This window comes from Scardinius erythrophthalmus (assembly GCF_964197995.2).
Source record: "Scardinius erythrophthalmus genome assembly, chromosome: 13".
Classification (NCBI taxonomy): Eukaryota; Metazoa; Chordata; class Actinopteri; order Cypriniformes; family Leuciscidae; genus Scardinius; species Scardinius erythrophthalmus.
The window spans coordinates 38,426,638-38,439,803 of NC_138233.1; positions in this window are offsets into that span (position 1 = coordinate 38,426,638).

The following is a 13,166-nucleotide window of genomic DNA, read 5'->3' on the forward strand; positions in this document are numbered from 1 at the left end:
CCGCTTTCAGAGCGCTCACGTGCCGTAACATTGTTTTTTCCTCATAAATGTGAACATGAAAAATAAAATAAAATGAATATTATGTTCTGTGAAGAGCCAACCCTTCTTCATCCGGTGGGTAGTATTACTTTGGTTTGCAGTGTAATTCACAGAATTACAAAAACATATTTTGCCACCTAAAAGTAAAAGATTTTTTTGTGTCACGTCCACGGCATGTGTAGCCTATTTCCCTCATATTAAATATAAAACGCTTGATTACACATTGTATTACCTTGTTATGATAGTGACCCATACAATGTGCCAAACATTTTTCCTTACCTTGTCATTCAAGGCCAGGGCACTTTTTGTACAACCAACGTTGTGCTGAACTTGACAAAACTGATCTGTTGCTGCAGCGGCGGCCAGCAGCTCGGGTTTTTTTTTTTTTTTTTTTTTTTTTTAAGACAGTAAGGTTCTGGAACTTTTGCGCGCTTCCACATCCCGCGCAACTACGGATCTCCCAGGAACATTCATAATTGCTGCGTACATTTATCCATGTTGGAGTTCTGAGTAGTAGCTTATCTGTAGATGCGCATGGCATGCACGAGCGGTGCGCGATCATGGTCGACTGACAACGAGATTAAGCAGCTGAACAAGAATACGGCCGTGTCCCGATTGCTCTCATCTCAGCTCCGCCGAGACAAAATATACATGCCAGTTCAAAATCGTTCATTTATAACCAGAAATATGTTTTCAAAAGCGTCACTTTCATCAAATTTTATGTGACATAATTTCCAGTAGGCAACTGACTGCAAAAGAGTATGTGCCGGGGCTGAGCCCCGGAGAGCCCCGGCCCAATTTAACCACTGGTTACCAGCATTTTATTGAAAACTGTTCTGTACTGGCCAAACCTTTGTTTGCTCTGACTGGTGGTCAGAAAAGGCCTCGGCATTCAAAAAGTAGGAAAAGACCTTTGCTGTCCTATGATAGTGACTGTCCGGAACATGAGAAATGCTGCAGCAATGGATGTGGACGTCAGTGTATGGCTCCATTTACAGGTATTTATAATACTTAATACTTAAAATACAATTCTTTCTGTAAGTACAACTTGCTGTTCATGCTTTGTGTGTTTTGTGCTGTACATCTAAGACTGAATGTTGCAAAACGGACTGACTAAAGCTGACTATCTGAATTCATGCAGTGAATGCAGCTGAACCAGCAAAGCCTCCAGGGAAGGCTGGAGCCGAACCAGCAAAGCCTCCAGTGTAGCCTGGGGCTGAACCAGAACAGCCTGCAGTATGTGCTGAAAACTGCCAAAACTCACCCTAATAGCCAATGTCCTGGCCCTAACGGGGGTCCTCCAGAGCCTGTATTGATGCCTGCATCCGAACCAGAAAAGCCTGCAGTATGTGCTGAAAACTGCCAAAAAACTTACCCTGACGCCCCATGTTCTGGCCCTAAGGGGGGTCCTCCAGAGCCTTCAGTGAAGCCTGCGGCCGAACCAGCAAACCCTCCAGTGATGCCTGGGGCCGGACCCGCAAAGCCTGCAGTATGTGCTGAGAATTGCCAAAAAACTCACCCCGATGGCCAATGTCCTGGCCCTAATGGGGGTCCTCCTACCCATAAAGAATGTGGACATGCATGCAGTTAACGGTGTTGATGTTTACCACTGATGTATGGGAAGTTTTTCCTGTTTAACAAATAAATCTCATACTTTAGTAAGTGTCTTGATTTAATTTTTTTATTAATTTGCCTGAAGAGTTTCATTTTATATTGCAACAGCTGTTGCCAAAAGTGGTTCACAATAACTAAACGCAAATAACAGTACAGAGAAAAAAAAAAAAAAAAAAACATAGACGTGCTTTCAACATGACATTAAATTTTAGTAGTGACTTTACTGACCTTACAGGAAGTGGGAGTTCATTCAGAAGTTTGGTTCATGAGAGAACTGTCGCCATTATCTCAAGATGGATAATAAAATGCCAGCATACTAGAAAGATAAGAACTGGCAAAATTGTGTGACACTTTATAAACAAGTAAAATGATCTTATAGATAATTCTATCGAAATAGCCACTATTTTAAAAACGTAGTAATTGACTCATTTTGGGCTGACTTGAGCATTCTTGCCAGCATTCTGTATTTTGAAGACGTGCCAATGCTTTATCAATTCCAAAGTAAAGAGTTGCAGTAGTGCATACAAAGCTATCGCTCACACAATCTGCAGGGGCGATCTCAAGAATGCTTACTTTCATAAGCATCTATCCTGCACACAGGAAATACATCAGTTTTTCCTTTCAGAGCGAAGTGTACACATTTTTTTACTCTTCCATTCAGGCTCAGCCTAACTCTGCATGGGTTCAGCAGGTGCAGAGAGGCAGCGTTATCAGTGCTGAGACACAGAAAGCTCAGAATATCTGCTTATCTGGATGATTTTTTTGATATGCGCTCACTCACGGGAGTGTACGGAATGGGACACAGAGATGCTCACGTCTCATCTCACGAATATAGGGTCCAGAATCAACTCTGGGGGATGTGCGGCAGGGCTGCCGTAGATATCTTCGCCTCGCAGGCAAACGCAAAGTGTCCTCTGTATGTTTCTCTTTCAGGGATGAAAATGTGCCCTTGGGTGTAAATGTGCTGGCACATTTGTGGCCGAAGTTGTTGCTATGCATTCCCACCGCTGAGTCTAATTTCTCCCACCCTGGACAGAGTAAGAGAAAACTAATGATCTATCCGTCTGATAGCCCCTCGTTGGCCGGAGAGGCTGTGGCTGGCAGAGATTGTCCAGCTGGACCTGCACTGTCAGAGAAACTGCACTGGCAAATATTTTACCCACACCCGGAACAAGTCGATCTGTGTGTCTACACCCGTGAAGGGTTAAATTTAAACACATCTGGGCTTCCGCAGAAGGTTATAAACACTATCCAAAGCGCTAGAGCCCCATCAACTGTATGGCCTTAAATAGCATTTGTTTGAGGACTGGTGTACTCGTAAAGGAGTCATTACTGTTCAGTGTGCGGTGTGATAAGCTTAATGAACAATGGGAGAGTGTTTTCTATTATTAAACTTTACCTTGCTGCTATTTCGGCTTGTCATGTAGGCTTCGAAGGAGTTTCAGTGGGATGGCACCCTCTTCTATGCCGTTAAATGAAGGAGTGAAGCGTTTGAGACCAGCGTCGAAGCGGCTGGTGCTGCCATGGGACTTGTCCACGGTTCTGAATGCTTTAACTCGAGCCCTGTTTGAACCTCTGGAGAGTGCTCATATTAAGCTTCTATCTCTGAAAATGGTCTTACTACTTGCTTTAATCTCAGCTAAGCGAGTGGTTGAGTCGGTTACATGCCTTGTCGGTTCATCAAGCATGTCTGAATTTTAGTCTTGATGACAGCAAGGTTACGCTGCTGCCTATCCTGCCTTTCGTTCCCAAAGTCAGTGATTCAGCATAGAACTGCTCTGTTTCGGAGTTGCATGCCTTTTACCTAGGGCTGGGTATCGATACCTTGACTTCGATACCGGTTCCTGAACGCTACTTTTTTATAATACAAAATTTTATGAAATCCGTTTTAACAAGATTACATTACATATTACCTTAAAAAAAGCTTTGCCTTTTTTTACAGACTCAAAGACCCATATAGGCCACTGGGGGGCGGAATATACACCCTGCGCTTAAGCGCACGCATAAAGCTTGCCACAAAGTAGTCTCATAGATAGATCGATTTCTTTATTGCCATTGTACAATTTTCCATACAATTTTTTTTTTGACTTTCCAGCGTATACAGTTAAGAATAGTTAAGTACATATTGCAATCAAAGGCCATACTGCACATTAATAAATAAAGTGCTCATAGTGTTATTTCACATAGTCTTATATGTCAAGAATGTGTTGTGGTGATTTTGGGGATGTGTTTTCAGTTCATTGTTCATTATTGTGATAGCTTTGGAATAGAAGCTGTTCATGAATCTCGTAGTGTGTGATTTGATAGACCAATAGTGTTTTCCGGATGGCAGTAGTTCAAATAAATGATGGGCTGTGTGATACGGGTCCTTCTGAATGTTGTGTGTTTTCTGCAGACAATGAGAGGTGAAAATGTCATCCAGGGCAGGTAGCTGTTGATTTGTAATGTTCTGTGCGGTCTTTAGTACTCTCTGCAAAGCCTTTTTATCAGCTGCCACCATACCACACCAGCATACCATATGTGATGTGATCTGGGGAAACCCGTCAGATGTTGCGCTGGTACGTTTTCAGTAAGACCTAAAAATAGATTGAATGTCAGTTGTGTCAAAATTGGGTTTTTATTAAATTATTCTAACATCTTGAATATATCTTGGCAAAATTCACTAGATTAGTGTAGAAAGAGCAATTTATAGTGGCAAGCTGAAAAGACCAGGGGCCTCATTTATAAAACTTTGCGTATGATTTGCGTCAGAAGTGGCGTACGGATGAAACATAGGACGTGCGTACGCACAGAAATATTAGGATTTATAAAACCGTGCGCACGCTCGTCCTACGCAGTTTTCCCTTAATAAATCACAATCAATTCTAAATGTAGCGCAGCTTTTGCGGCTTCATGTCATGCCCATAGTTGCCCATAAATAGTCCGTGAAACGCCCACAAGTTAATATTCATCGATTGCGAAATCATGGCAAATACAGAGAGGAAAACCAAGAAACGTAACTTCACTCAATGTGAAGTAGAAATGATCATTGGAAAGAGGAGTAAAGAGGAGTAAAATGTTGTTTGAAGGGCACAGTGTGGGCATTACTAATGTGCGTCATGACGGCCATTGTACGTCATTACGCGTTGTGATGGCATCATGGCATTTTATTACCATCCATTTGATTGCATCTGACAAGCTACAGATGTGTTATGAGGATGAATTGCATAACATGCCAATATTATTGCAGAACATATTTCACTTATCTTTTTGCAAATATGTATTAATTTGCATTTAGTGTTCGTTTGATTTTGTTTGTTATACACTGCAGATCGATCAAACGGGTGTTCGTGTAGGCTGTTAATTGTAAGACTTGCTTTGTAAAGTCTTTATTTATGAGAGGCAGTATTGTCATTTCTTTTACACAACGGTCTAAAGTTTCACACACTTTCACGTTTCTTCCATCTGCCGACGGTGTCGCCATTTCTCATTTCACATTCATTTTTGTGCGTACGCCTGGGTCAGAGCTTGCGTGAAGGACCGCACATTTTCCCGTCAAGTTTGCTTTTTATAAATACCAATTATTGCGTAGAGAGCTGCGTACGCCTTCTTTTGTGCGTTCGCAACGTTTATAAATGAGGCCCCATGTCTTTTAATAACTTTATCAGTGGTTGGGGATTAACGTAACATTTCTTTTAACCTTTGTGATGTTTTCTAGCCTGGGTGCTAGCCTGAACCCCGCCCACAATATTTTTTGGTCGGGAAGTTCGGTCTGGACTCGCTCCATTGAGGATCTATTATGCCCGAACAAAAATTGTTCGGACCAATCAAATTGTCAGGGCGGGCTTTATACGATGATGGACAGATGAGCAACGGTAACGTAATCATCCACGTCATCAAGGAGCGCTTAGGTTGAATTCATGGCTGCCGCTGGAGAATTGAGTTGTGTAGATTCTGCTATCGCGTCTGTTATTGAAGATATTGACATCGCATTAATTTTAAAAGAGGAGCAGAGAACCGCGATCAAGGCATTTGTTGATGGGAAAGATGTTTTTGCCGTCCTTCCTACGGGATTCGGCAAAAGTTTAATCTATCAGCTGTCCCCGATGGTCGCGAAGAAGATGGGGCGCTTTGATAACCCTGTGGTCATTGTGGTTTCTCCTTTGGTCGCACTCATGGAGGATCAAGTGAAAGAAGCAACCGAAATGGGCATCACTGCGATGCAACTCGGCGTGCACAATGAGGTGGACATAACCAGCGGTCGTTGCCAGCTTCTTTTTGGAAGCCCGGAATCCTGGCTGCTGAACAAGAAGTGGAGAGACATGCTAGGCTCCGATGTTTTTCAAGCCAACGTAATGGGTATCGTCGTGGATGAAGTTCATCTCACTTACAAATGGTAAGAGATCGTCTGACTTAGTAAATAACTCATAATGTAGTGATATGAATCAAATGTTGTAAACATATCTTGTACATAGGTGTCGAATCGATGTATGTTTGCTAACTCAGACTTAGTATAATCATAACGTTAGTCTCATTGTACCGAAATAACCAACAGTTCTAATGTACTCTGTTATTTCTATCAGGGGTCAGGCTGCAAAAGGGCAGACGCCATTTCGCGAGAGTTTCGCCAAGTTGGGAGAACTTAGATCCCTAGTTAAAGCTGGTATCAGGGCCGTGCACAGACATTTTGAGGGGCAGTGGCCTAAACCAAAAAAGGGGCACTAAGGGGGTGGTTGCTTGTTAACACAAATTATCCAGTTATTACAAAATATACAATTAAAAGAGAAGACAGCACATGCTCAAATACATTTTAGACTTCATTGTAGATGTTTTGATAGAACATCACAATTACACATTGCTGATAATAACAGAAACTATTTGCTGTTTTACATTTTTATATTTACCTGTTCCATTTACAGCAACACTTTTTTATTTGGTACCATGTCCTGAAAGATCTTGATAACCTATTTTTTTATGATTCACAATTACACATTGGTGATGATAATAACAGAAACTATTTATCTTTCTAGTTGGTACCATGTCCTGAAAGATCTTAATAACCTCATTTTTTATGATTGGGATGTCTTTTTCAATGGCCAGATTTGATTAGACAAGCAGCTAATTCTAAGAACGTGGATATGTTGTACAAGTTGTTAGCACTAGTAGAAGACCAAGAGCAAAACATTACCGACATAAAAAAAAAAAAAAAAAAGACTAATTTTGAAGATTCAACCACTGTCTTGCATAGCCTACCTGTTAATGCGACAGCTTTTGTGAACTGTCGTGTTCACTCTCAGTTTCAAGAGAGCGCCGCAGACACATAGGGCCCTATCTTGCACCCAGCGCAATTGACTTTGTACAGCGACGCATGTGTCATTCCTATTTTTCACCCGCTCACAGCGGACTTTTCCCTCCACAGACGCACGTCGGTAAACTAGGAAATACACTTGCGCTCCCGGGGGCGGTTCAGTGCAAAAAGGAGGCGTGTTCCGGCATAAACGTTCTCTGGTGCTATTTTGCAGTTTCAGAAAACAATTCCGCCACTGACCAGGAAAAACCTCGTCTAAAGTCAGTGGCGCGTTGCGCATGTTATTCAGATGCTATTTTAAGGGCGCATACTTAGCCATAATCAATGTAGCGTGTGCACAACGCACATACACTTTGCTTCTCTCATCTACACAGAAGCAGCAGTTTTCATTTTTGCAAATCATACATTATTACAAGGAAAGATATTAGGTCTTGTAGGTCTTGATAAGCCTAGGGCTTCTACCTATCCCTTTTCAAACAGTGTGATTATTATGCTAAAAAATGTTTTTAATTGTTCGAAATAAAGATTTCATTCATTCATTCATATTAACACATTAGGGAAATCATTGTTGTGTCCATGAAGATGTGAAGAAATAGGCATAAATCTAGCTTACACATTTACCCAAATTATTATACGCCTGTTTAACCGAAGCTAATTTGGGTGTGTTTCTTCATCCCCAATGTCACTTCTCTGTGTTTTACGGCCCTGACGGGAGCGTCGGTCTCCTCGGCTGTGAACCGCGCCTGGCAAATCCGCCGTTATAATAGCGATTCGCCATGGAACAAGCGCATCTGCTCTTAAAGGGAATGTAAGATGTCGCTCTGATTGGTTTATTTCACGTTACGCCCAAACCATACCTATGAATAATGAAGCTACTTCAGACCAACACATTTTAGATTTGCGTCGGGCGCAAGAGTCATTTATCCCACCGGTAAAATAGCAACAAAGTCCGCCCAAAAAGTTACTTGCGTTTCGCGCTTGATACTTGCGTTTCAGACCGTTAAAATAGGGCCATACTATGAGTGGTGCTGCGGAGTGAGCGGGAAAACCTGGAGCGGGTTACTTTTTCACAACGGTGGGGGTGGGGAAGAGGGGCACCTCAGTCAAGGACCAGGTGGCGCTGGTAATGGCGACACGCAGCAGCAGTGTGTGAGAGTGGTGTGTAGTCCGAACTTGTCCGTCTACTCTACGTTATCGTTCTTAACTTAACTTGTCCGTCTACTCTACGTTATCGTTCTGCAAATGAACGGAGGCAAAATGACTCACTTGAATTTGACCGGCCTCCTTTTTTTGTCAACGCTGTTATGTCACTTTTTATGTGGATTTCTCATGGATGGAAAGCCTCTCCAGTATGGTCGGGAATTCCTTTTGTTTTTGCGCGGCACCAGTGTGGGCACCGTGGATTCTTCTGCAGTTATCCCCGCAGAGATCCTCCAGTTGCCGGACCCTTACGAAGTGAACATGAACAGGGCGCATCGGACGAGGCCGACAGCAAGGAAAAGAGGGAGACGCGGCGGTGTACGCCAGAGGCTCAGGAGACAAGGACACAGGCGGATCCCCCTTCCCACAGTTATCCTTGCTAATGTCCAGTCACTTAGGAATAAAGTTGACGAGCTTCAGGCAAACGTCAAGTTCCTGGCGGAGTATAGAGGTGCCTGTCTTCTCGCCTTCACTGAAACATGGCTTAAGGAGCACGACTTACAATCCGATCTGGAGATCGATGGCTTCGGAGTTCCATACCGTTTGGACAGAGATCCTGCAGTGACCGGTAAGTCACTTGGCGGGGGATTGTGTCTGTACGTAAACAATAACTGGTGCAGTACAGTAGTCATCAGAGAGTCACTGTGTACGCCAGACATTGAACTCCTCTCTGTATCTTTACGTCCCTTTTATCTCCCAAGGGAATTCCCTCAATTATTTGTGACTCTTGTTTATATTCACCCGAAGGCTAACATTGATAGGGCCACTCAAGTCATGACTAGATCTGTGCAGCGGCTACAGGGGATTGCGCCGGACGCACCGATCCTAATTATGGGTGATTTTAATCTCTGTAAACCGGGGAAGTCTCTTTGTAATTTTTATCAGTATGTCACTTGTCCGACTCGTCCCTCAATGTGTCTGGACCTTTGCTTTGGGACGGTTAAGGGGGCTTATAAATCTCTTTCTAGAGCCCCTCTTGGAACATCTGACCATAATGTTGTTTATTTAGTTCCGATGTATAAATCGGTCCTGAAGAGGCACAAGGCGGAACAAAGATTGGTTCCGGTATGGACAGAAAACTCAGTTCATTGTCTTCAGGACTGTTTCTATGACACTGATTGGGATGTGTTTAAAAAGGCTTGTTCGGATTTAGACGAACTGACAGAAACTGTGTCTGCCTATATATCCTTTTGTGAGGAAATGATCATCTCCCAAAAATCCATCCTCATTTATCCAAATAATAAACCCTGGGTCTCCAAATCAGTGAAAAACATAATTAATCAGAGGAACATTAGTTTTAATCAGGGGGACATGACACAGTACAGGATATTATCTAAACAGTTGAAGAGGGAACTTAAGCTTGCCAAGCGCGTATATAAAGACAAAGTAGAAGACTTGCTGCGTACTGGAAATTCACGTCCTGCATGGGAGGGCGTGAAAACCATAATGGGGTTGCAGCCCAAAAAGCTTTCCATTATTCAGAATGGAAAAACCGATTTGGACTTTTCTAATGAATTGAATGTTTTTTATAATCGGTTTAATACCCATGATTTTAGTGAGGAGATGTCTGTTTTTAAAAATGTGGACTTAAATCCTGAGAATATTATTGTGCCCATTGATAAATTCATGGTCTTGAAACTCTTTCGTGGTGTAAAAGAAAGGAAGAGTCCAGGTCCTGATGGGATCGGGGGTCGTGTTCTAAAGAACTGTGCTGTCCAGCTGGCAGACATCTTCTGCTTTATTTTTCAGTTGTCACTACAGCTGCATAGGGTCCCTTCTCTTTGGAAGGACTCAATAATTGTTCCTGTGCCTAAGATTCATACACCTAAGACCCTCAATGACTATAGACCAGTGGCACTTACATCTCTTGTCATGAAAGCTTTTGAAAGGCTAGTGAAGGATGCACTTTTGGACACTGTACAGGATAAGTTAGATTCTCTTCAGTTCGCCTATAGGTCGGGCAGAGGTGTGGACGACGCAATAGGGACACTTTTAAACATGTTTTTTAAACATCTTGAGGGGGCCAAGTCCCTTGCCCGTCTACTATTTATTGACTTTTCCTCTGCTTTTAACTGTATTCAGCCACATGTTTTAGCAGAAAGGTTGAAAAACACGTACAACATTGATAATGGACTGATCTGCTGGCTAATGGATTTTTTAACAGTTAGGTCACAAAGGGTGAGAGTGAACAGTGTCTTATCGGATGCACTTTATTCTTCTACTGGGTCCCCCCAGGGCTGTGTCCTCTCTCCTCTCTTGTTTGTTTTATATACAAATGAATGCCAAAGCCATCATGAACGGCGCCATATTATTAAATTTGCGGATGATTCTGTCATTGTGTCCCTCCTCAGTAGTGATGATCCCGAACACGGTCCTGTAGTGAATGATTTTATGGATTGGTGTAAATCCTCCTTTTTAAACATTAATGTGGAAAAAACTAAAGAGATGTGTATCGACTTTAGTAGAAATCCCACTGTCATTTCCCCTGTTGTGATGGACAACCAGCCAGTTGAATTAGTGCAGCAGTATAAATATCTTGGGACTGTAATCGACAGTAAGATGTGCTTTGAGCCCCAGGTTGATGCTGTGTGTAAAAAAGCACATCAGCGTATGCACTTTCTTCGTAAGCTTCGTGGTTTTAATGTTGACACTGTTTTTATGGAAATGTTTTATTCCTGTTTCATTGAATCAGTTCTCACTTTTTCTTTTATCTGTTGGTACGGGTCACTTTCTATTAAACAGAAAAATCGCATGCAAGGTATTGTAAAGGTATGCAGTAAAATTGTTGGCACACCCTTAAATGACCTACATGACCTGTATAAGGTCAGATCTTTGAGGTTGACCATAGTCATCCCTTGTGGGATGAATTTATGCTGCTGCCATCCGGGCGCAGATATAGTCTGCCGCGATGCAGAACAAACAGATTTAAAAGGTCATATATCCCGACTGTTATCACCATTGTTAACAGTACCCTGTAAATTTGTATTTAAATTATGTTCTTTTGTGGTTGTGTTTATTGTTGTTGTTTGATTGATTAATATATTTGTTACTGCTGCCTGTAATCAAAATTGCCCCTCGGGGATAATAAAGTTTACCTTACCTTACCTTACCTTACCTTACCTTACCTTACCTTACCTTACCTCAGTCGATGAGGGCAGAGGGGCAGTGGCTCTAGCCACCGGGCCACCCCCCTGTGCACGGCCCTGGCTGGTATGTATGTACAAAACAATATCCGTCCTGCATGTACAGTCTTTGATATTTTATAACTCAACACTTTAATTGAAATCAGTTGCATACAGGTACTGTGTGTATCGATGCATGTAAGTTTATTAGTGTGACCAGAAGTTCAAAACCATCTCTGAGTTGCCATCAAACAAGGGTGTCACTTTGAATGTACTCACCCACCATACCCATACTGGTAGTCATTGTACCCCTTATAAGTGAAATACTCTTTTTAGATGTCAGTACGGTGATTAAAAAGCAGTAGATGATACTACTCATTATTTCTTATTTAACTGTTACTTTTATGTAATTGGTTGCTTATTGTCTTTTCATATATTACAGGTACACCTGTGCTGGCATTGACTGCTTCTGCTGATCATGAATCCGGAGCCAGGGTAATAAAACAGCTGCAGATGGACAATCCAACTACTTTGGCTCTGAGCCCTAACAGAAAAAACATCAGACTTGGTCTGATCAAAGTTCACTGGACTGCTTAGACTGGATTGTGAGGGATGTTAAAGAAAAAGGTCTCTCCATGCTGCCAGTTATTATTTACTGTAAAACGGTCAGGGAGGTTGGCAGAGTATTCTGCCATTTGAAGGGTGAAGATTCCTGGGTTGAGAGAGACCCTGCGAAAAAAACTGAAAACCTACTTCTAGGCATGTTCCATAGCCAGACACTCCCTCACAATAAGAACAGAGTGCTGTCATCTCTGAGTGGACAGGGTTGCTGCAGAGTTGTCGTGGCAACAACAGCTCTAGGGATGGGCTTAAATTTTCCAAACATATCACACATTGTGATGTATGGCTTACCGGACTATGTGGAAGCCATGGTTCTGCAAATCGGGAGGGCTGGCAGAGGTGGGTTGCAGGCACATGCGATTGTTTACGTTGTCAAACAGCATACAAAGCTTGACCCAGTAGTTAAGACAGTACTTGAGACTGGAATCACTAGTTGTCTGCGGAAAGCTTTGTACTGCCATTTGCGAGGAACACACTACATCTGTCGATCCAGGACATCTGTGCTGCACCCACTGCCATTCTGTTTGTTCTTGTGAACCGGATGGTTGTTGGGAGCCAACCACCAAATATGAACATTTTCCAGGGGAGGTTTCTTCAACTGACAAATACAGAATGGTCACAAATGAAGACAAACTTTTGATCAGGGACCTGTTACATAATTACCGGAGTAGTTTACTTCAGGGCCATACAAATCTTTACACAGTCGACACAGCCTGTACTGGTTTTGGAGATGAACTCATTGATGCGGTTTTAGAACACTGCACACAGATATTTGACCTGAACTTCATTCTCCATAATCTCCCTATATTCAAACTAGAACATGCAAAAGAAATACTAAGAATTATGCATGAAGTTTTTGATGACATCGAGCAGAGTCACACTATTTTGTTTGATGACAGTGTTGTTCCGTTTGACGTTGACTACACTGGTTACTTTGATGAAGAGCATGAGGATGACAATGTACAATCATCACTGAGTAGCTTGGAATCAGGCTTGTCAGCGTTGGAGATCTCGGACTAGCTTCAAATTCAGGCTCAAACTTATAGCTTCAGGGTCTTATTGACTGTCTTGTTGTGCAAAAGTTTTCACCTCTCTTGTATTAAACAGTTTTAAATAAAATTGACATTGTTTATACTTTTCATCTGGTGGTGGTTGTTTTTGCATTTTAAAAGATTAATAACACATATGTTAATAAAAGACTTTTAATATCTCAACATAATATATACACTTTGATCAGATAATCAATAAGAAAACACACGAAAAAATGGTTTCAAGAATGTGGA